The sequence below is a fragment of the Apodemus sylvaticus genome, chromosome 7 (assembly GCF_947179515.1).
Source record: "Apodemus sylvaticus chromosome 7, mApoSyl1.1, whole genome shotgun sequence".
Classification (NCBI taxonomy): Eukaryota; Metazoa; Chordata; class Mammalia; order Rodentia; family Muridae; genus Apodemus; species Apodemus sylvaticus.
In genome coordinates, this window is record NC_067478.1 from 48,050,916 (window position 1) to 48,074,894 (window position 23,979).

Consider the following 23,979-nt stretch of genomic DNA (forward strand, 5'->3'; position numbering starts at 1 on the left):
AAAGAAATTCTGATTAATAGGAACAGGCTTTCTACACCTAGCAACAGACAGAAGTTTAAGCATTTTCTTTCTACAGATCATTAAAGGAGAAGTCAGTATTGGGTCAGAGAAGAAGAGATCAGTTTTTGACTCCAAGTCAATGCCATCACAAATCAGAATGTCGAGAGAAGAACCACAAGGGACACATAAATGACATCTTCCCTTACAGATATCCAGGTAGATGATTCCCAGCTGGCCACCTCTGCAGCTCAGGACAGGGAAATGTTCACATTGATTTCTCTGCAGACACAAATATAGATTAATGCTCATTTGTCCAAACAACTCCTCTCCAGGATAATGTCCATACTGTGTGAGACTTTCTGTGGAGACATGACATAAACATTTATTCATTGTAAATAGCTAAACAACAACAGACCGAAGTGATGATTCTATCAAAGTCAAGCCTTGCAAACCAATGAGTTCATTTGGGTTATGTGGGAAAGTACGGATGACTCAAAGGCAATTACATCACAGAGAAGTTCTCCCCTAGCTAGGTGGTTTCTTGCTCACTGCTAGTGAAAGCTGCAATCCTAGAAACCACTTTACTGGCCCTGCTAGAAAATCAACACTTTATGGAGTCTCCTCTTCTGGCAACTGTTTGCTATGTCTATGAGTTTGGGCAAGAGCTATGCATCCTAATAAATTTCAGCTCTCTGAGACTTGTAAGATTGTTTTCTTCCTAAGTCTCATGAGCTTCTTCCTGGAGGGGATATTTCAATTTGGAGGACAACACCACACAACAGACTGGAAGGCCACCTTGTTGTATTGGCTCTTTTTTCCAGAAGTCCCCCAGGGCATATATCTATCTCCTCACCCACACTGACAGAGGTTTTATCTTTGTGTTCCTAAAGCAGTCGTGGCAAAAGCAGAGGAATCATTTAGCTGGCCTGGTCTAAAAGGTTTCAAGTCTGGAGTTGAGGATAATGAGTAATATGGAGATTCTGGTTACAAATGAAACCGGAATCATTGCAGGTATGCAGTCAACAGTTTGTACTCCTTTCCAGAGAGTACAAGCTAAAATCCAAGACCTTTGCCATGTGAACCTTTTGTTCCTCCTCTTAGTCTTTCTCTGTTCTGTTTCCAAATTCATCATTTAAAAACTAAAGATCGGCTCTCTTCGTGATATACTAAATTTCTAATCTTTTCTCCAAATTCAGATTATTTTTATATTCCAAAACCATTTTCAAACAGTTTTACCACTCTTCCTTTCTCTAGTCTGCCATGGTTTGGAATTTTCCTGTTTGGTACTTAAAATTTCATGTCAGTCAGTCTCCCAATGCTGAAGTAGAAATGATGTCATATTCATCTTTTTCATGAGTCCTATACATTGAGGTGTAAGGTATTAATAAATACCTGAGAAATTCATCTAAAATCCACTTAAAGAAATATGAAAATATACACCAATACTTGTCATGTTCAAACATATGATAAGACTCTAATGTTAAAGACATCTCCCACTTTGACTGCAGGGCATAGAGAATTAAATCTTAAACTTTTAAGGAAACTTTCATCCCTCTAGATCACTTCCATGGTAACAGAAGGTACTATACATTCCACTAAGAAAGAAAAAACGTCGGTGGTCTTACCCAGTGCTGGGCCATGCATATTGGAATATCTATCTGCCAGGCAAATTGGAATATCTACTGCCATCACTGGAGTAATGGTGTCATGACTACCATAGAGCAACAGCTTTCTAGGGGGATTTGAGACCTATTGCACAGAAAGGAATTACCTTTGTTCATAGGTGTTCATAGATCATATTATAGAGTCTGTTATTGTTACTTTGCTAAATGATCAAATTGCAACCTGAAAAATATTAAGTTTATATTCATAGACCTAAACAGTTCACAACTTTATCAACTGCCTCTATTCTAAGGCTTAGGAAACACTACAGGTGAGAAGGTATCTGGAAGATGGGAGGAGATCTGTGTTCTGCTGTCTTCTAGACTTGGAATGACTATGACTCGCATATGTAAGCACCATGCTATGGTTATCTACACAAGACTTATATGATATCAAGCCAGCCAAATGTCATACATAGATGGGGGAAATGACCTCTAGGCTGGTACCTGAGGAGCAATTGAAAGTTGACTAGTGCTTAGAGAGGAAGAATTATTCTTCTTTGAAGTGCTCACTATTATGTTTCACATACTCTCCTCAATACCCTGCACTCTTCTACATATAAGCAACAATAATTAGACTTAGTAGCTTATAAGGAAATAATAAGGAAAGAAAACATGAAGTTAGGAAGGGCAAGATTGGATACAGGAGGAGTTGGAGGGGAAAATAAGAGTATATACAATCATAATTTATTTAAACATAAAAGTCATAGATATATTTGCATATGTTTGCATATGTACATATATACTCATGTATATACATACACATACATATATATATACATACACATGCATACAATTGGAGGAAAGGCATAAAGATGTGTTTACAGGCTAAGCACTGACTCTCCTTAAAACTCTGATCACTTTGTTTCTCTACACTGACCATCCATTTCTCACATAGTCTGATTTAAATCTGCACAGACCAAATTTGAGAGCTTTCTAGGTCTGTGAGTGAGTGTGTGTGTGTACATGTGTGAGTATATACATATATAGTATATATAGTGTGTGTATATGTATATATACATATAGTATGCATGTGTTAAAAGATAGATCACTTCAAAACTAACTTATGTGTAAATTTAAATCAGACTATGTTAAAATTTAACAGCTTCTTTTGGTTATTTTTAGAGAAATATACTTAAGTTTTTGAGGCACTCGAGGAATTCACAATATTCAATGCCATCAAATCTTCAGGATTCTTTTGTTAAGAAGGAAAAGGAATGTTTGTTTATGATTCAGCAAATCCTCCTGACTGTCCTTTTCTATTTATCATTTTATTGTTGTATTTGTGCTTACTGTTATCGTTTTCACCACAGTTAATAATACAACCATCAAAATTAGAAGTATTCATTGAATTAAGTATTGAAACTCCAAACAGATAACATAGAACAAGAATTTGAGTCTCTTAAATAAGAACTCCAATTTAAATGACCTCTAGAAAGGGCACTCCAAAGATACTCAGTAAGTTATATTCGAAATTCAATAGCCATTTAATTTGCCCTTTGATGGCCTAAAATATATACATACATACCTGTGTGTGTGTGTGTGTGTGTGTTTTGGTCTAAATGCTTTATACTGTAACTTAAACCCCTTTCACTTTCACTACAAAGCTTTACCACACACCTATATTACTGTGGGTAGGCTTTGTTTTGTCTTAGGTTTCAATAGAGTTTTCTTATATATACATGATAGCTCTTCATTGTTATTTTAGATCTTCTGAATAGGAGTCAGATGCCTTTTCCTATAGATATATAAAAAAGAAAGAAAATCCTCAAGACCTTATACCTTTCTAGTTAGGGTTCAGGCATGAGCAGTGGCCATGATCAAATGCACTGACCTGCAGCAATGATAAAGAACAGGGCTGAACACAGTCAGACGAAGTCATATAGGCACCATGCCTGCTGCCCAGGAGTGGTAGTAGGCATCCTGATGACATCCCTTCTAAGATTCTAGCTTCTAGTCACATGACTCTTTTCTAACAGTTTCTCCGGTTTTGTTTTGTTTTGTTTTGTTTTGTTTTCCGGGAATTCTACAAACCTGCACTATTCATAAAATTCCTGCACAAAGTCTCTGTAACCTGTGGATCAGAATTACAGCCACTGTCTTAGGAAAATAACACAAACAGAAATAACTACTTATATTTGTTTCTTATGCCTTAAAACCACTATTGCATTTTGCTTGAAAACATCAAAGGTTCTTTTTTTTCCTTGCTGATTTTTGTGGTGTGAATACTAAAGACACAATGAGATTATGTTCATGATTGACCTTCAGACATCCCATGTGTCCCTTCAGACACAGGGCAAAGATGTCTCAGTGCTTGAAAGGCCAGCTGATTTCTCTCTGTCAGCTTTTAAGCAGGCATGGTATTGCACTTACTGAATAGTAATGAATTTCAGCAATGGACAAAGCTACTACTCTGCTCAGAGTAGCCTGCACACACCCCTATGTATGGTGGTCTGTTTGTGAATCAAGTGCTCAGTGCGAAGGTGTTATTCTTGACCTATTCCTCAATCATCTCAATAAGGAACAGATATTTGAGAAAATTAGTCTATTGTGAATTCAGTCCAGTTTCTGCTCTCAGAAAGAAAGCTGGCTAAATGTATTATAATTAGGAATTTCAGTTCATCACAAATTTTCCTATCAGAATAACAGAAGTAAACAAAATAATAAAATCAAGTCTTATTACAAAATCACTAGCAGAGCCCACATGGAGACAAAGAGGTTGTGCTCCTCTGATGCATCTCTAGAGCTCTGTGTTCATTTTCCTCCACCACTAACTATATGCTATCACTTACTTTGAACCATCCTTCACCCCCACTGCCTCTTCTGGGGGCCCAGTGGAGATGCTGTTTTGCAGCATCTGCTAGGTGCTTTGTTTTCACTGTCTGCTTCCATCAGGCAGGTAAAGTTCAAGGGTAGGAGATAGAGTGGAAAGAGAGGCCTGGTAGAGATCATTTTCTGTACTGTTTGATCTCCCTTCTTCCAGCCTATAAAACAACCACTTATTTTGGCAATAGTAGTCCTATGAGCAAACCCCTCTTCAAGGTTCAGCCTTCACTGGACTCTGATATTTATAATTGGTTCTAAGGATAAGAATATCGCTTCCTTGGGCTCTGTAAGAACTTCAGCATTAACCCTGCCTCTCAACTGGCCAGCTACTCCTTAATTATCTTTGTTTGAAGTGCCCAGCATGCTTTCTGTTTTCTACCAAAACTTTAGCTGCTTCGAGGGTAGAATTATCTTACGCATTTTACATGAACCAAGAACTTGTTTTCATGCTTGCATCTTGGGAGTCTCTCTGGTTGGTACGGTCTATCTATTCTGTAGAACAGGACTCGTGGAAGTGAGGCCCAGGGTGGCATGACAAAATCAGAATGATAACTAAGGCACATCTGTGACTACTGTCAGGAGAATTGGAAGCCTGAGTCTCATTGACTGTCCCCCTGGTGACTGCAGCATTCACCCAATCAACTCAGAGTCAAAATCGGCAAGAGTGTTTATTGAGATTCAAACTGAAGGATTCAGTTATATTAGTCAAGTATTTTCATAATCTTAGGTTTCCATAACTTGGGCCCCTTTCAGTCCCTTTATGACATCACCTGAGATGTGGAAGAAGGGCAGTCTATTCTCTGAAAAGTGCCTCAATCTGCAATATGAAAATCTTTCTCACACACTCTCTTTTATCTGAGTTGCCAAGGTAACAAATCTGTTCTCCATCATGCCCAGTCTCCTGCCACATGCAGCTCTGACAGGAGCACATCTTCTTGGGAAATCTCTTCATCTGTATAATTAAGGCTTAAAGATTAATGGTTCTTCTGTCCCTGTAGAGTGATCTTCTATTCACCCAAATTTTCTGGAGCACATGTTGAATGCCTCTGATAGATTTTGCCAATGACAGAAAGAATAAACTCACACTCTTACCTATGATACACTTGCTTCTTTCACAAACATAAACACTTCCCTCATTCTTCAAGGCCTCCTTGATTACTGACAATACAATTCCTTCCCTAGAAAAAATTGTAAAGAAACTGCATTGATGCCATGGCAGTGCAAAGGGAAATAGACAAATGTTTATACAGCTATTTTTACCATTTGAAACATCTAGAATATTACTAATAAAAAATGTTTCTGCCAATTTGATCAAATTAAGACTTATTCTGTTTCCTTGTTTAATAAATATTTAACTATAAAGTATTTGTGTTCTAGTTTTACCAGAAATCTGAGTTGCTGTAGATCAAAGTACACGACCTAAAAAAGCATGTTTTTCTCTTTGTTTTAACCTGCATGTCACATCATACTCTCTCTCTCTCTCTCCCTCCCTCCCTCCATCCATCCATCCCTCTCTCCCTCTGTCTCTGTCTCTCTCTCTGTCTCTCTCTGTCTCTCTCTCTGTCTCTCTCTCCCTCCTTCCCTTCCTCCATCCCTCTCTCCCTCTGTCTCTCTCTGTCTCTGTCTCTCTCTGTCTCTCTCTGTCTCTCTCTGTCTCTGTCTCTCTCTCTCTCTCTCTTACACACACATACACACACACACACACACACACACATACACATCCAGGATGTCTGCTGCCTGTTCCAGTCCTACTGACTGCATTGCCTGATTCAGCATTTGATCAGCATTCCTTGGTCCTCTCTAAGAGACTCCCCTCTCAGCAGTAAAACCAAGAAGAGAGAATTTGACCAAGTCAGCCTTGGATTGAAAAGCTGCTGTTTCCCTTCTTAGCAGTCTGCCCATCAGCAAATCACTTTTCCTGTGAGCCGTTTGCCTCATTTATAAGACAAAGGTGTTCTCAGAGCTTCCCTCACAGCATTATTTGGAACAGTGAGTGCCAGTGTGTGAAGTTTTTTAATGAGCACTTTCCATCAATAAGCTAGCTATTAACTGCTTTGAAAAAAGCATTCTGTGTCTCCTGCGATGCCTGGATGCAGGTAGCAGCTAGGATGGTTTCTGCTTATAGGCCTCAGGGAGCGACCTGTGTCAAGGAAGAACAGAGGCCTTTGACATTCTTGGCTGAGACTTTTGTTTGTGGAATCCAAAAGAGACTTTTAGTTTCAAAGGTTCCAGGGTGCAACATTTGTAGTGAAAACAGATTATTTGGTTAAAAAACAGATTATTTGGGGAAAAAAAGTCACATTCCCTGTCCCTTACCTGAGGTCAGGAGCATATGAGTGCAATAAAGGGAGAGGAGTCTGGCCTTTGTTCTGGGCTAAGGCCTAACAGGGAAAAGCACAAGCCAGGGCGTACTTAAAATCTGAAAACAGAGAGGGTCCTGTGTCTTAGTGTGACCTGAAACAGTTGTAAAAGCTCAGTTCTCTAAGCCCAGTAAAGGAAATAGAAGGGAAGCTAAATAAGACCTAAAACTACATGAAAACCAGGTAGTCTAAGCCCTGCATGCTATAGCTTAGTGTAGTAGGAGAGAGCAGGGTAAGATCAGAGATCAAATGACATAGCAGGCCATGGCCCAGAGAAACAAGCTACAGGAAGAGTGTTTCATTGACACTGTAATGATATTAACAAACCGTGTTAATGGTTCTGGAGTTTTATTTGGAGATCATTATAAAGATATGTATGAAAGAGAATCTGAGGCTGTGTGGTCTAAGACTTCAGGTATATACCACATCAGTAGTACAAACTAGTTGACATGATCCAAAGCTCTCTGACAGAAAACAAAACAGACAAAAATTCTCAAGCAGCCAGGATACTCTAGACAATTATGAGTTGATATTCAAGAGCCTGGCAAGTACCAAAGTGGTACAAAGTCTAGATCACCTGATGGGTGGCCTTGAGCACAACAGATCTGCAGTCATGAAAACATGTCAGATCTTTAAAATTATCAGTCATAACTTCAAAATGCAACTTACTACATAGATGATTATAAAAGAATGTTAAAACATCTCTCTCTCTCTCTCTCTCTCTCTCTCTCTCTCTCGTGTGTGTGTGTGTGTGTGTGTGTGTGTGTGTGTCTGTGTGTGTGTGTGTATGTGTGTGTGTGTCTGTGTCTGTGTCTGAGTCTGTGTCTGTGTCTGTGTGTATTATTAGGGTAAGACAGAAAGCAGAGTGGATTGATTGTTACACAAACTGAGAGCATGGTATGGAAAGAGGAAAGCCCTCTGAGGAACAGCACATCTTAAAACAGCTCTAAGTCTCTCTAGGGAACAGCATTTCTTTCATACACAAACCTAGGGAACTTGATAGAGGAGTCTCCTATTTTGCAGTTTCCCTGAGAAGTAAAATTCCCTCCAGGACTCTAGAAGGCAAGTGATTAATACCTAGCCACACCTGTTATTCCAATGCAATGAACAAAGGCAGAGAAGAGAATGTAAATGTGACAAGTAGGACTACGCATTCCTTCAAAGAAAGCTAGGCAGACACAAGGAACAATTTGGTTTGAATCCGGAGAGTCGGGGCTATCTTCATTTGGAACCCAGCAGGCAGAGATACCTGTCTTTATTTATGGCACAGAAAAGAGTTGCTAAAGATGTAATGCCCTATTTGGCTGAAAGTCCTAGTAAGAAGGTCCAAGAGATTGTCCACATGGGCCAACCAAAATAAGTTCTTATTGTTGAGAAACAGGAGCCCCATTGTGTATCTTTGTTGACCAACCCAATGCACTGAGTTGAATCAAGATAATGTGTTCTTTGTTTCTATGGTTTAGAGATACTATGTAATCAGCCTTAATCCACAAAGCATTTAATACAAATTTCTAATGTTATCATTAACATACAAATGAAACATTTACACAAGAGAACCATGTAACAGAACTTTGGGAATATTAGACAGGTTTCAGGAATCTTGAAAGTTATTGACTGCTCTACTACAGATGAATTCTTCCAGACACTCAGCTAGAGTCAGAAAGTAAAGTGAGAAGATTTCCATCTGCTTGTCCTTTTTGTGTGCCCACTTCTCAGAGACAAGGCTATGCAATTTCCACACTGGAGAAACCTGTCTGGGTTAGCAAGTTCCTCAGAGGATAAAGGCATTTGCCACTAAGTCTGATGACTTGAGCCTGATCCCAGGGTTGCATGAGCTGGAAAGACACCATGCACAACCTCATGTATGCCTTAGCATGCACATGCACGAAAATATGTACATATACACACAAACATGATTTTTTAAATTAATCATTCCATTCATTTACATGATATATCCCTTCCCAGTTACCCCTCCACAGCCACTCCCCGCCATCTTGCTAACAGGAAGGTAATATGACTATTCCCTGGGAGGTTCTGCCAGGATGAACATGATTTTTTTAAAATTAAGAAAATAAACTGTCCTCGTGCAGACTGGAAATCAGCAGCATCATTTATGACTCAGACCTCAGACCCTGTACTGTCCCTCCTTCCTTTGTTGGATTAACACTGACTGCTCTATATAACAAAATACATTGAGGGCTGGAAAGATGGCTCAGTGGTTACAAGCACTAACTGCTCTTCCAGAGGTCCTGAGTTCAAATCCCAGCAACCACATGGTGGCTCACAACTATCTGTAAAGAGACCTGACACCCTCTTCTGGTACGTCTGAAGACAGCTACAGTGTACTTAGATATAATAATAAATAAATCTTAAAAAAAAAAAAAAAACAAGATACATTGAAAAGTATAAAAAAGCAACAGTATATTAAAATACTGTTGGTAAAGTTATTAATAAGAAAAAAACAAAATGAATTTAATTGTTATGTGAATGGTACAATGAAAGAACTGCAAGTGCCTTTACATCATTCCTGAATAAATGCCATTTTCCCTGGCAAGATGATCAGCTACTGATTAGTCCTGAGTCTGGAAGAGTCACATTCAACACATGTTCATTGACACTGTCACTCGAAGGATAAATCCATCAACCAGCATGATGTCTAATAGGAAGTGTCAGGTACCCATGGCGACAAGAGAGCTGAGAACAGATTTCATCTTGTTAACTGGTAATTACAATAAATTGACCATCATTGCAATGAATGAACCTTCTATTCTTCCCTCTAGGCCATTTCTTTTAGCTGAACTTTCCTCAATAATATCACAGGACTTAACTCCTCTTGATGAATAGCTTAATAGTATAACTAGCCCTTCAGTGAAAAAAACCAAAACTTTATTTTTAAATTAGTTAAGAATAATATTAAAGACAGAATTTATTTGGAGAATGTCAAACCATTTTTCACCCTAGGGGAAAGCAAAGACTATGGTTCCACTAAGGAAACATAGCAATTAAAGGATTCCTAAAAACATTCGTCTATACCCATAGATTAGTATTTTTCTCAGCCATCATCAGAGAAGCTTCCTCCTGCAGTAGATGGGAACAAATATAGATATCCACAACTAAAGAATGCAGAGAGTGAGAGACCTTGGAGTATTCAGTTGTAAATGGGAGGTCCCTATCGATCCCCTTCTCTCAGGGCATGGGAACTGTACACAGGAGGAACTGGAAAGATTGTTAAGAGCCAGTGCAAATGGAGAACACCAAGGAAGCAGGGCCTTCCATACAAAACAAGACCCACACGCACATGAGCTCACAGGGGCCATGCAATATGCACAAGTCCAAGCCAGATGGGACCCCAGCACTGAGAGAGCAAATGGGCAGAATCCCAATCCCTAACCAAGAAGCTATCTCCAATTGACAACCCATCATAAAGGAAAAATTCAGTTTCTCCAACCAAGTCTCTGGGTATACAAACAAGACTTATGGAGGGGAACCATGCCCCACAGTACATGACTGACCCAAACAAACTCAATGGTACTTTTGAAGTGTTTGTTTTGGTTTGGTTTAGGTTGTGCTTGTTAGTTGGTTGGTTGGTTGGTTGGTTGACATTTTCTTTTTCTTTTTCTTTTGTGTCCTTTAAAAATTTTTGTCATTTCTTTATCTATTGTGGTTACCAATTTTATGTTTTTAAGGTGTTTGTTCGTTTGTTTGTTGAATTTTTTATGACTGTATGTATATATGTTGTGGGGAGGCGGTGTGTGTGTGTATGTGTGTGTGTGTGTGTGTGTGTGTGTGTGTGTGTGGTGTGTTTCCGCATATAGGTTTCTCCTGATTTTTCTGTGGTTTTGCTTTTGTTTTCTTTCCTTTTCTCTGTTTAGTTTATTCTACTCTTGTTTGTTAGCCTGTCTGTTTTCTAAAGAGAGAGAAAAAGTAGACATGGAATTGGATGGGATAGGAGATGGGAGGATCTGGGAGGAAACGATGGAGGAAAAGCAGTGATAAGAACATGCTCTATAAAAAAATAGGAAAAGGATGTTTTCAAAGAAACATTTTAAGGGGAAACTGAGTTGAACACAATCACTCATTATTTTCCTCTTCCTGATGATGAATGTGAGATGACCCAGCTCATTCAAACTCCTGCCACCTTGATTTCCTTACATATTGAATGGTACCTTCAAAATGGCAGCCAGAATTAACAACAACAACATCAAAATAAACCCTCTGTTTCACCTAAACACTTAAGTTTTCATTACAGAAATTTAAATTGCTTATACATAATGTAAAAAGAAAAAATGAAAAGGGTATCCCTAACATAAACAAAAATGGGAAAGACGGGAAAATTGTAAAAAGGAATAATAGAAGTATGGGCAAAAGAGATTCAGTCCACAGATAATTGGTGCTGTAAATGAGTAGGCTAGAATAAATATAGTAGGAAAAACAAAAACATAATTAACACGTGTTTGCATATCAAGCATGGGGCACTTATAACTATCCTCATATATGAAGTACTCTCCAAAGGCCTGTCTTCTTAATAATATAAAGAACACCCAGTGGCAAGGTGTGGAGCCATGGTGATCAAGAGTCCATTGAAAATAGCATCTTGGAAATTAAAATTCATCTTCAAAAGACCTAGGCACACATACAAAGAAAAAAAGTGTTCTGGAAACTTATCTAAATCTACACATGTATTTTCTCATAGCTCTAATTTCATCTTTAACTAACTTTAATAATTGACTAAATTGTTAACACTACAATATGCAAAACAAAGGTAGATGAGGAATATCTGTCTCCCAAGTTCTTGTCAAAATGCTAAATAAATTCACTTTTTCATTTATCCATACAGTACTTGAAAGTAGCCATTTAGTAACAGAAGGTTGGACGTTTTAAAGATGGCTCAAATAAAAGGATTGCCTTTTGAAAAAGTCCTAGACGGTCAAAAGAAAAATATTTGCATAAAGAACTCATTAAAGTAGTCATCATAAGCAGCACACACAGATATTTCAAACCTGTTCTTTTCACCTACAAAATTAACATTCCACAAACTCGACAACACCTTAATGTTTATGGGTAACAGAGCAGAAATATGGGACCTCCGGGTAGTAAATTGCATGAAGTTTAAAGGAATGATAGATTGCAAACTGAAGTGAAACTACCCTGTTCTCTTTAATGAACTGTCTGAAGATAATGCAGATGAGCTCTTAAGTACACAGAGAGAATGAAAAGCTTTTCCAAACATGCCACCACAGGCAGAAGCCATAAATGAAAGCACTGGAGTCTTAAAGAATATTAAATTTTTAATATCTATATATCCCAAAATCCCATGGGCAAAATTAAGAGCTCACCATCTACCTAGGTATAAATATATATAGCCTATATACAATCCTTCATATATGAAAAGTACATAAAATTCAATATCAAAATTTATATCCTGATAGAATGATGACAAATACCAATAAGATATCCTCTATAGGGTAAGAAAATGGCTGTTATGAAAATTAGCCAAGCACGCTAGTTGTCTGATGAGCAGGTTGAGTTCATCTTCTCCTCATGACTCATCCCCTCAGTGCTCTCAACATGTATGGTGTTCTAAAGACTCTGCTGGATTCCCAAGAAAGAGACTTCAAGGGCGACAACACTATGACCTCCAGGATTGTTATTTTAAAGCATTAACATGACTAGCACATAATGAATATTATGACCTTTCCACTCTTGTTTGATTGTAAGATTCAGGTTACTCATCCATAGAACAAAGAGAACCAGTTCCCACACCTATTGTCTTGTGAGTGATGTTGGCATCTGTATTTCTCCCACTCTGGACACACTTGTTCCCAGAAGCCTGCCAAAAACATGTATATTTTGAGTTCTGCTTCCATAATAGGATACAATTATGCATGAGATTCTGTGTACATGACAGTCTATTTGTATTGAATAAGTCAACATTGTGACATTTCGTTGAAAACAACACACAGATGTTATTATAGAGAAGAGGTACTTGTTGACAGAGCACCTAGTTGGTTTAAAGTATTTGCCTCAAAATAGCAACGTTTCTGTCTGATGCAGCCCTCTCTCCTTTCAAGAAACTAGCTCCATTCTATGCATGTATCTTCTTCTACATCTCATAATGTTTCTTATTTCATATCATTTTTTTAAATGTGTATTAATTTATATCTAGTGTCCATCCTACTTGAGGTTGCTTTGTTTAAATTTCCACCAATACATCCAGGCAATTCTTGAACAGTATAATAATAGCTGCTGTTTATTAAACTTTTGTCATGTTCTACAATGTGTTCTTTGAATAATGAATTCATTTATTTCTTAAAGTAATTCATTAAAATTGATAATAATGTTGTCTTTGTTTTTATGCAAATGAGTGAACTGAAGCTCAGAGCTGAATAATTCTAGGTTGAAAGAGCAGGAAAGAAGATGTGAGCCAAGACATTTCTGATTCCAAAGAGCATTGTTTTTGTCTACAATAAGAATTCTTCCCTTTTCTTCCCATTAAGCTTTTATCCAGGCATGGCCTTCTCTCTTTATACTCTCCCCATATGCTTGGAGTAATGTGTCTGAAATGTCATACATTAATGGTGTTGGGCAAAAAATAAAGCAATTTGTAGAATGGTCATTACTGTAAAAGGGCCCACCATTATACAACATCACTAATCTATATTCTGTCCCACATTACAGCATTATGTACAAAGAAGCCTAGAGTCTTACGCTTTTAAAAAGATGCTTGTTTATCACCTGTTTTACTGTGAGCCAGACATTTCTGGATATGGGTGTATAATTTAGACAAAATCAGATAGTTATTCTGTTCGTGGTACTCACAATAAGGTAGGCATCTACTTTAACCTTCCCATTTGTATGTGTATTTAACAGTACTTCTAACATATTTCTAGAATAGTCACTAAGACTATGAGTATTCATTTTAATTATCTCATGAATTTCTGGAGGACAGAAAGATCAAATACTTCATCTGTCTTTGCTTACACCCAAAGCATTGTTGTTTACAACAAGGCTTGGTGCAAAGACACATTTACTAGGAAAATACTGATATTTTTGCATTCTGTAGCCAAAATGTCTAATATATTAAAGACCATAACACAGGCACGAATGAATTTAGTATAAAGAAGATAATCTCACATTCCCTGCATAGAGTAGAAAATAATATCATGTGATTTTTTAAAAAATAGAATTAATAAGACTTAAGTTTCTATCCCACTAAACTAGAAATGTCCTTCTTGAATTCCTAAAATGTGACCACCCCCAAAAACGAATCTGTCTGTCATTTCATCATTAAGGTTTTTAATACAGACTGCTGCAGTGTTCCCTATGGCTGTAAGATTCAATCTGTGCACAGTCGGATTCTGAAAGACTGCAAACCCAGCTGTTGTTGCCAGAAAAACATTGCAAACCACAATGGCCAGAACCTTGGTGTTAATGGCTCCAAGACATCCCACAGGCCAAGAAGTCATCAGCATATATCACAGCAGAACAAGCAGGCACCCATCTACAGCAGCAGTTCCGCTGAAAGCAGCCAGCAGTTCCTCTGTGCGAAATTCTGCAACAGCCTCACATTACCAAGTTGTTAGCCACTGTTTATAAAGCCGACCACAAGTATTTACACAAAATGGGCTATGCTTAACAAATCAGGACCCTGTATTCTGATAAGTTTTTGTTACAAGTAAAAGAATATAATAATCTCTCTAAAACTATTACAGTGCTTTTATAATATATTTCAAATACTTTTAATACTTCAAATTAGTTTTAGAAAAATGTCAACTATTTTAATTTTAAAAGAGTTGATATTCAGTACAAAACTCATGGAGGTAGAAAGAGAAAGTTGAAATTATTAATCATCTCTCCACTCTTAGAAGTTGATGTATGTATTGCTTTCACGAGTCTGAGGTTAACAGCCACCAATACTTTGGCATTTCCAGGATATGCTTGGTTTTTTCGGAAGTATACTAAGGATTTTGTTCCCAACATATTTGACATTATTCCTGAGAAAGGATGAGGAGAGAAACGGATCCAGTTGTGCTTGCTGCCAGACTCGGGGGCATCAGCATGACAGAGTTTGTCTTATAATTCAGTTCCAGGAGAGTCTCTGGGAGCAGGGTACCACAAATGAACAGCTCATGGCTACCTTCTTCCAGGTCTCAGGAAGGCATTAGGAGGTAAAAGCCCTGTTCAGATTCCTCTCTAACAGCAGCACAGAAGGATGCGAACCCTTTCGAATTTCAGCAAGTACAAATATCCCTTCAGCATATATCTTAAAGAGTGAGGGTTCTAGCCCCACTAAGCAGCAGTGATTCTTTAAAAGGGGGTGGGGGAGGGTGGTGTGTGACTTGGGAACAGAACTTGCCTTATTGGACAGTGAATGTAAGAATCAGGTGAACAAAGAACACTGTTGCCATGGCTGATACACGTGATCAAAGCACATAATGTCTGTTGGTAGCTAGTGTGAATAAAACACATGTATTCTCCATATAGGACAGGCCAGTTTGATAGTAAGTAGGAAACCTGGGCATAGAAAGATAAGATAATATTTTCAATATTAGAAATAACTTGACATTTTCTATATATTTCTGGTCAGATAATGCAATGAGAAAAGTCCAGAAAAAAGACATTAATAAAAAGATATTAATAGAAAATTGAAGAGATCATCAGGAAGTATCCACCATCAGGAAAACAAAAAACAAAAAAGAAAAAACAAGCAAAAAACAAAACAAAAAAACCCTATAAAAATTGCCTGCTAGAAGAAATAGTCAGGGCATGAAGCAAACAGGCAATTCTTTGGTCAAAGGATGGGTGTGTCCTGTTCCCTTTCCATCTTTCCAAACACTAAGCATGAGGGTGCTCTGTGCAGCTCCCCCATCCTCATGATGCTTTGGAAAATCTCAGGAAATCATAGTCCTCATTTTGATGAAGTAGAGGCAAGACAGAAGGACAAAAAGCCAAGTGAGCATGGAATGGGTGGGAAGCCCCGCTACTTGGGCATCTGGTGGAAGCAGCTGATAACCGAGAATTGAGTGTTCCAACACAATTAACCTTTGCTTAGGCCTTCTCCCATCAGAGAGGCAAATCTGCAATTGTCTGGGAGCCTTACTAGAAATCTGATTTACAATAAATGGACACAACCTAATCCTCTTCTGTAAGTATGATGCTCCTTGACTTTATTTATTAGATTGTGACCCCACCCAAGATGCCTTTAAAGGTCCACTATAATCTCATTTATCAAAAAAGAAACAGAAAGTAAAGAACGGAAGAGGAAAGAAAGAAGGAAGGAAGGAAGGAAGGAAGGAAGGAAGGAAGGAAGGAAGGAAGGAAGGAAGGAAGGAAGGAAGGAAGGAAACACTTAGCAAACACATTGCAATGTAACTTGAGAAAAACAAAACTGTCCCAGGTGTCAATGCAAACCCACTTAAGCCAATCCTCCCTGAGAAGCCACTTCTCAAGCGAATATCTTCTTTCTATTAATAAGTTCCTTTTCTGCCCAATGACCAAGAATCTTGTTGTTGAGTTGGTTTTTTTTCAAATTGAGAGAATGAGTAAAGAAATCCCGCAGGCTGCTTGGAAACCAACCAGGAGGCATACAGCAGTCCCTGATGTTAACTTGTTCTTGTGGGCGGTACAAGCCTTGGGCTACATTTGGAAGCTATCTCTGGTCACAGACATCTAAAGTAGTTTACTGCCATTTGTGTAAGACCAGTTAGCAGAGTTTCCTCCATTCTGACCCTGAAAAGCTCCTCAGTCAGGGCTAGAGAGATGGCTCAGCACTTACAGTCATATAGTACTCTTTTAAGGAACCCCAGTTTGATTCCTAACCCCCAAGTCATGGGGCTCGCAATCTCCTGTGACTCCAGCTTGACTTCTTTAGACAGTGTGTGGCATATCCTCTCACAGACATACATGATTAAAAATAAAATAAATCTTTAAAAAAAAAAAGAAAGAAACAAAACAAGAAAAACCTCTTCAGTCCTTGCTTTCCATGGACTGAGTGCTGACCTTGCTTTGGAGATGCTCCATAAGAGAAAAGAAAAGCGGGGAGGATATTTATGTGCTATAATCACGAGTTTCAGTTTCTATTGAAACTAGCGACATTTGTCTTTAAATCCTGTTATTTCTTTTATTAATCATAAAGTACAAAGTACTCCCAGGTATAACTTTTAGTATACATTAAATTACTACTAGGCCTTAGACAAAGCATGTAACTTTTCTAATTCTGTTACCATACCAACTCAAGTGGGGCTTACACAACGACTTTTAAGATCCCTTTTGAGGGGAATGGAGAGTTGACTCGGTAGTTAAGAGCACTGCACTGGCTGCTCTTCCAGAGGATCTGGTTCAATTTCCAGCACCCACATACATCCCTACACAGACACACATGCAAGCAAAACATCAATGCACATAAACTTAAAAATAAATTATAAAAAAAGAAATCTTGAAAAAAAAGTTTTAAAAAATTCCCTTTGATCTAGCAATTTGGATTTAGATCCCATTCTTTCCAAATATTCAAATTACTAAGAAGCTTTTTCTACTATGTCATTTTTAAATATCCCAGTCATCTTGTACACATGGGGAGTGCAAGAATTTTGTCAGCAGTTACAAACAAAGGGAAACAGACAAACGAGGCTATAAAAACAAGCTCTCGTCATCTGTAAAGGAGAAAACTCTCAGCCCACAGCTGCTCAGACAATAGGAATTATTCAACTTTGTGCTAATAAAATTGTGATTATGCCCTACATAGGAACACCTCTCCAGACAGGAGTACCAATGATCCCCAGACCTTGCCTCCTGAGACACTGCCCTCCTGAACTCCTCTTCAAAACAGTCCCACTGGTTTGGATCTGACTTCTATTCACCTGTCGGCTTTATGTAATTCAGCCAATTAAACCTAAAATGCTCCCACAATTCACTTGACTTTCATTGTATCCCATAGCAGCCTCTCAAGGAACTGCAGGATGAGTGGTCAGTTATCTCCCAGTACAGTGGTTCCTCTTTAGATTAGTTTGGGGTCACAAATAGCACCGTGCTAAAGGCTTTTCCTTTGCTCTATGTTCCCTATTAAGTTCAGTTAATTGTAGTAGAAACTTTTACCAAACATCAGGCTTAGGATTTAATCACTTTGTCAAAAGCACATAACCTCAACCTAGCATCATACTCGAACAAAGAACTGCAAATGGTTTGCAGTAATAATGATGGAAATAGTTTTGGTACATTTTCATTATTTTCCATCTAAATCTCTATTATATACATCAAAGATGTGTTCCTAAGCACAGAGCATGCTTTGCTTTACAACTCAAACCATTGTTCTAGTTCAGAGATAGCTGTAATGTTTCTGTATTTCTTTTATCTTAACTTCCTGAGGCTCTCAAGGTGGGAATGAGCCCCTACAAGACAATGCCTCTCATTCCTACCTGGCAACCCTCATTACTTCTGTTTACTCTTTTATTTCCACATCCCCAGGCTTTATCAAAGCTGTAGGTTTTAATCAATAAAGTAGACCACATCTGGATCTTTATCTCTCTTGACTTGAATAATAACAGAGCCTCTGCACCAAAGAAAACAAAACCACACACACACACACACACACACACACACATACACACACACACACACACACACACACACACACACTTGAAACATGGTATTCCTATATATCTCCACCAATTTACTTAGCCTCCCATAATTAGCTGTATTGAGGAAAGAATTTTAGGCTCTCAAATATAGTTTGCTTTTAAAAGAACTGGCTAAAGTACAGATCATATTACAAAATGGCCAAATCCGCACCCTTCTTCAGAATGACATAATAAGGGGAAACTACTCTGTTGTGATCTTTTGAATGGATACGAACCACAATACTATCAATGTATATTATACTGCACATTAGAATAATAATGTTTTCTCTCTCCACCCCAATACATACATACAGCATAGAAAAAAAGTATGACTCTGTGCTGCAGACAGAATTTTTAGCCCCTCTCCCAAATTCACATGGGAAGCTCCCCAAGGGTTTGATCTGCATTGCTTCTACCATATAAACACACACCAAGACAGCACTATCAATGAGCTAAAAAACGGGTTCCCCTTAGATACTAAATCCATGTTGAGGTTGGTCTTCCCAGCCCTCAAAATGAAAACAAACACATTTCTGCTGTTTCTAAGCTATCTGATGCATGACAGTTTATTTTAACTGCCAAATAGATTAAACACACTTTATAAAACAAAAATTAATGATTTATAAGAAAATTACTTTAAAGTTTCTTTCTGTGTTCTTATGCATATAACCCAATTCTTTGAAAAGCCATATGACTCATCCGTAACTCAAGGTACACAGTTCCCAACAGGGGACTTGCTTATTTTATAACATAGAAAGCTAATTGCGTTACCGTAAGACAGCCCTTCATTTCATATCATTGTTAGGAAAATATGCTTCTGCTAGTTTTAGACCATGCTGTCTCAAGGAATGAACTGTATTCTCTGGTCTCCTGTCATGTCTAGGCTCTGAACATTCTGAGCAGCTAAAACTCTGCCTTCACTGGTGGTCACTCTTAGCAGTAACCACATCAGGAGTAGCTACCGACTCTTGTGCCCTCCCCTCCGTCAGGTGACTGGGACTCAGCATAACTCAGAGTTAACACAGGTTGGCCAGGAACATTACAAGCTGTACGCCATGCTCAACCATGCATTTCCTACAATGGCTGTGCAGCAGAATCACCAGGACAGTTTAGAATAAAATCGCATAAATAATTTCGATGGCTAAGCCTCACCATCACAAAAACAAATATCAGAATGTCTGGGAATGAGTCAATTATAGATCAAGTATTCACATTTAAGGTGGGGGAAGCTGTCTGACAGGGTGAGGAAAGTGAAGACATCAAACTGAACAGCAGAGGTCAAAGCCCCTACTAATCTATAAGGAGTTCCACAAAGAGTATAGAGAGGTAAGGTTAGAAGGGTCATTTACAAGATAGTGATCTCATGACTATACAAATTTCCATGCAGAATGAGAGAATAGATGCATACAATCTTTTATTTTACACCATAATGGCTATGCTATACTTAACAGCATCAATGGCACCAAAATCAGAAGGTGAGTGTTAGAAAAATCTCATTTGCTATACAATGTAGCATAATGTGAGTGAAGCTCCACCATCGCCAAACATCCTTCTGCAGATGATAAAGGGCTGTGCACTGCTGTCACCGTCTGGAAAACCTTCTTAGAATTGTCAGAAGCTTAGAAACCCAATAGAACTTCCTGTGCTCTGTTTCTGCAGCTTCTGAATTGGTATAATAATACTTCCTAATGATAGGGTTGTTTTGACGTGCATACATTAATGGATTTAACACAGATACTGTCACAGAGGTCCTTATGTAAGCATAAGTTCTCATCTGTCTTCCTGCCTGGTCAGGGAAGCCTGATACACCTGTCAGCTGAGTGTGATGGGACAACAAGGGCAACACACAAGTAGCTACTGTATTCTCCTCACTGGGAGAAAAGGGGTGGGGTGTCTTCTGAGGATAGTCTTGTTTCTGGAACTCTGAAGTCTTTGGTAGTTACTAGATGACACAGGGGAAGCCTGGGTCCCCTCGTGGTCTCATTCATAAACTAATTTAAGAACATAATAATAAAAAAAAAAAAACTGGGCACCTCACTTCTGAAAGATCCTGTTATACCACTCCTGGGCATATACCCAGAGGATTCCCCAGCATGAAATAAGGATATATGTTCCACTATGTTCGTAGCAGCCCTATTTATAATAGCCAGAAGCTGGAAAGAACCCAGGTATCCCTCAACAGAAGAATGGATGCAAAAAACGTGGTATATATACACAATGGAGTACTATTCAGCCATTAGAAACAATGAATTCATGAAATTCTTAGGCAAATGGATGGAGCTGGAGAACATCATACTAAGTGAGGTAACCCAGACTCAAAAGGTGAATCATGGTATGTACTCACTAATAAGTGGATATTAACCTAGAAAACTGGAACACCCAAAACATAATCCACACATCAAATGAGGTACAAGAAGAAAGGAGGAGTGGCCCCTGGTTCTGGAAAGACTCAGTGAAGCAATATAAGGCAAAACCAGAACAGGGAAGTGGGAAGGGGTGGGTGGGAGGACAGGGGGAGGGAAGGGGGCTTATGGGACTTTCAGGGAGTGGGGGGCCAGAAGGGGGATAATCATTTGAAATGTAAAAATATATATATATCAAATAAAAAAAAACAGTTGTCAAGAGCATAAAATAAAAACCTCCTATGCAAGCCCATAGTTCAGACAAGCTAAAAGAATCATATTGGCAGCTGCGTGGAGAGAAGAGAAAAGCCATACCACTCAAGCTTGCATGGAGGTCAGAGGCATGGCTGACACGCAGCCATAGGCTGGGAGGAGGACTTTAAGGAAATTACAAGGAAGCACAAAGCATCAGAAAAGGCATGTTCAGGTTCTGGCCAGCATCCAGAAGAAAGAGACAGAGAAAAAAGACGACAGGAATGTTGAACCTTTCTGAGTCAGGCCTCAGAAGAGTAAGGTCAGCAGATCCTGCCACATGCTGGCTTGTAGGACTGTGCTAAGGGCAAAAAAATCTAGAAAGAAAAGTATAGTAATTCATTAAAGCAGAAAGTATTCCCCCCACTGAGGTGAGGTTACCTTTTAAAGATGGTGCCTTGGCAGCTGATTGAACTCTCCCGACTTGATTGTTAGAAACTTGATCTACTTGACTAAAATGAGTGTTTTGTTTTGTTGTACTCTGTCTGACCCTAGAGTACCCCCACTTCTTAGTGATCCAAATGGATCTATAAAATATCATCGTGAGTGAGGTAATACAGTCAGAAAAGACCACACATGGTATGTACTCACTAATAAGTGTCTATTATGCAAAGAGCATGGAATACCCACAATACAACTCATGGACCACACGAAGCTCAAGAGGAAGGAAGACCAAAGTAGGGATGCTTCAGTCCTACTTAGAAGGGGAAATAAAATAATCAAAGGAAGTAGGAGGTAGATGGAACTTGGAAGGAATAGAAGAGTGGGAGGGGAACAATCAGGTATGGGAGGAGATGGAGGTGTAGCAATGGGGGATGGAGGTAGCAACCAGAAAGTCCCAGATGCCAGGAAATCAAAAGCCTTTCAGGACCCCACAGATATGCCATTAGCGGAAATACTCCACAAAGCAGAGGGAGAACCCGTTGAGACCATATCCAGAGGTTAGGCATGGCCTCCAGGTTGAGGGATGGTGCCACCCACCCATTTCCAAAATTTTAATCCAGAATTGCTCCTGTCTAAAGAAAATACAGGGATAAAGAGTGGAGCAGAGATGGAAGGAAAGGCTATTCAGAGACTGTCCCACCTGGTGATCCATTAGGCAGGCACCAAACCCAGACACTCTTGGGGATGCCAAGAAATGCTTGCTGGCAAGAGCCTGATACAGGTATCTCTTGAGAGGTTCTGCCAGTGCCTGACCAAGACAGATGCAGAGGCTCGCAGCCAACTATCAGAAAAAGCACAGGGACCCCAATGGAGGAATTAGGAAAGCACGGAAAGAGCTGAAGGAACTTTATCTGACATCAATGCGAGTGGAGGCCCTTGGTCCTGTGAAGGCTTGATGCCCCAGTGTAGAATTGTGCTAGGGTGGTGAGGAAGGAGTGGGTAGATAGGTGGGGGAGCACCCTCATAGAAGCAGGGTAAGGGGGGATAAGATAGGGGTTTGCATAAGGGAAACCAGGAAAGGGGTTTGAAATGTAAATAAAATAAAAAATAAAAAAGTGATCAGATCTATGGTTTGCAATAACTTAGTAACAATTACAAGTATCGGCATGAGAGAAAGATGGGACTGAGGGATTGTGTGGTTGTATGTAATAAAAGTGGCACTATCAGGCAGAGTATTTCCTTTCTGCAGCCTCAAGTTAGAACAATGCATGTTTCCATGGTACGTGAAATGTTAAATCCTTAGTTCACAGACCAACCAGTCTCTTCTCATTTTAAGTCACCATAAAATCTAAAGGAGCCATGACATCCAAATAATGAAGACAGAAAATAAAGATGTAGTTCAAATCTTGGGTTTATATTCAAGTTCTTGCCCAATCAAGTGTCTGGTTTTAGGAAGGCAAGCCTCTCTGGTTGCAGGGCACAGGGTCTGAGAAGTCTCAGAGGTACTGGTGCTAACTAATACAACGGAGTATGTATTTTCTCACCCAGTAATGTAAACAGAAACATGTTTTATCATTGTTAACATCAACATCTGGCATCACTGTTGTTAGCATCAGAATGTGGTACACATACCGAGAACTGTGACAATGACAACTTAGCACACTAGACTACCACGTAGACACACCTGGCTCAGAGCCTTATGCTTTTCCAGTGGCTGTGCCCCAAAGATGAAAATGAACCTGACTTCCAACAACACAGATTAGCTCTGCTTGTTGGTGTCCACATAAAAGGGTCACCAAAAAATATCTTTTCTTCTATGCTATGCTTGGAATTTATACATGTTTTGTAATTGTTAAGTCGTTCATAGTTTTGTCCACTGTTCATGCATTTATCCATTCTACTGCTAATGGGTGTTAGGATAACTTCCGATTTAGAAACATGATCCTATACACATTCTAGCAGGTGCCATTAGGTGAAAATGCATACATACATATATACATACATACATACATACATACTCATTTCCACACATTTATGATAGACATATACCTGTATGTAAAATTGATGGGACATAGGTTATGAACACTTTAAATTTTAATAGATGTTGCCACAATTTCCCAAAGAGAATTTGCCAATTTACATGGGCAATATATCAATTTTTCCTGCTTTTCTACATCCTAAAAAAGCCTGTCTTTGCTTTTATATATGATAGTGTCTAAGCAATAACTTATTTTAAAATCCTCTGGGAACATAAACATTAGCTAGAGATGTGCTAGGCCTCCCCTCCAATTGGTGTATTTGCTTATGAGATGATTGGTATCTTTAGACACACATCTCAGAAGTGCGAACAGAATGGTGTAGATGCTATGTGAAGCTGACACCACACATTCTCATAGCTCCTTTCAGTGGGTTGACTGTGGGAGCGAATTACTGTTTTATGCATAATTCTCCCATCTCACATCATGAAAGCAACATAACTGTA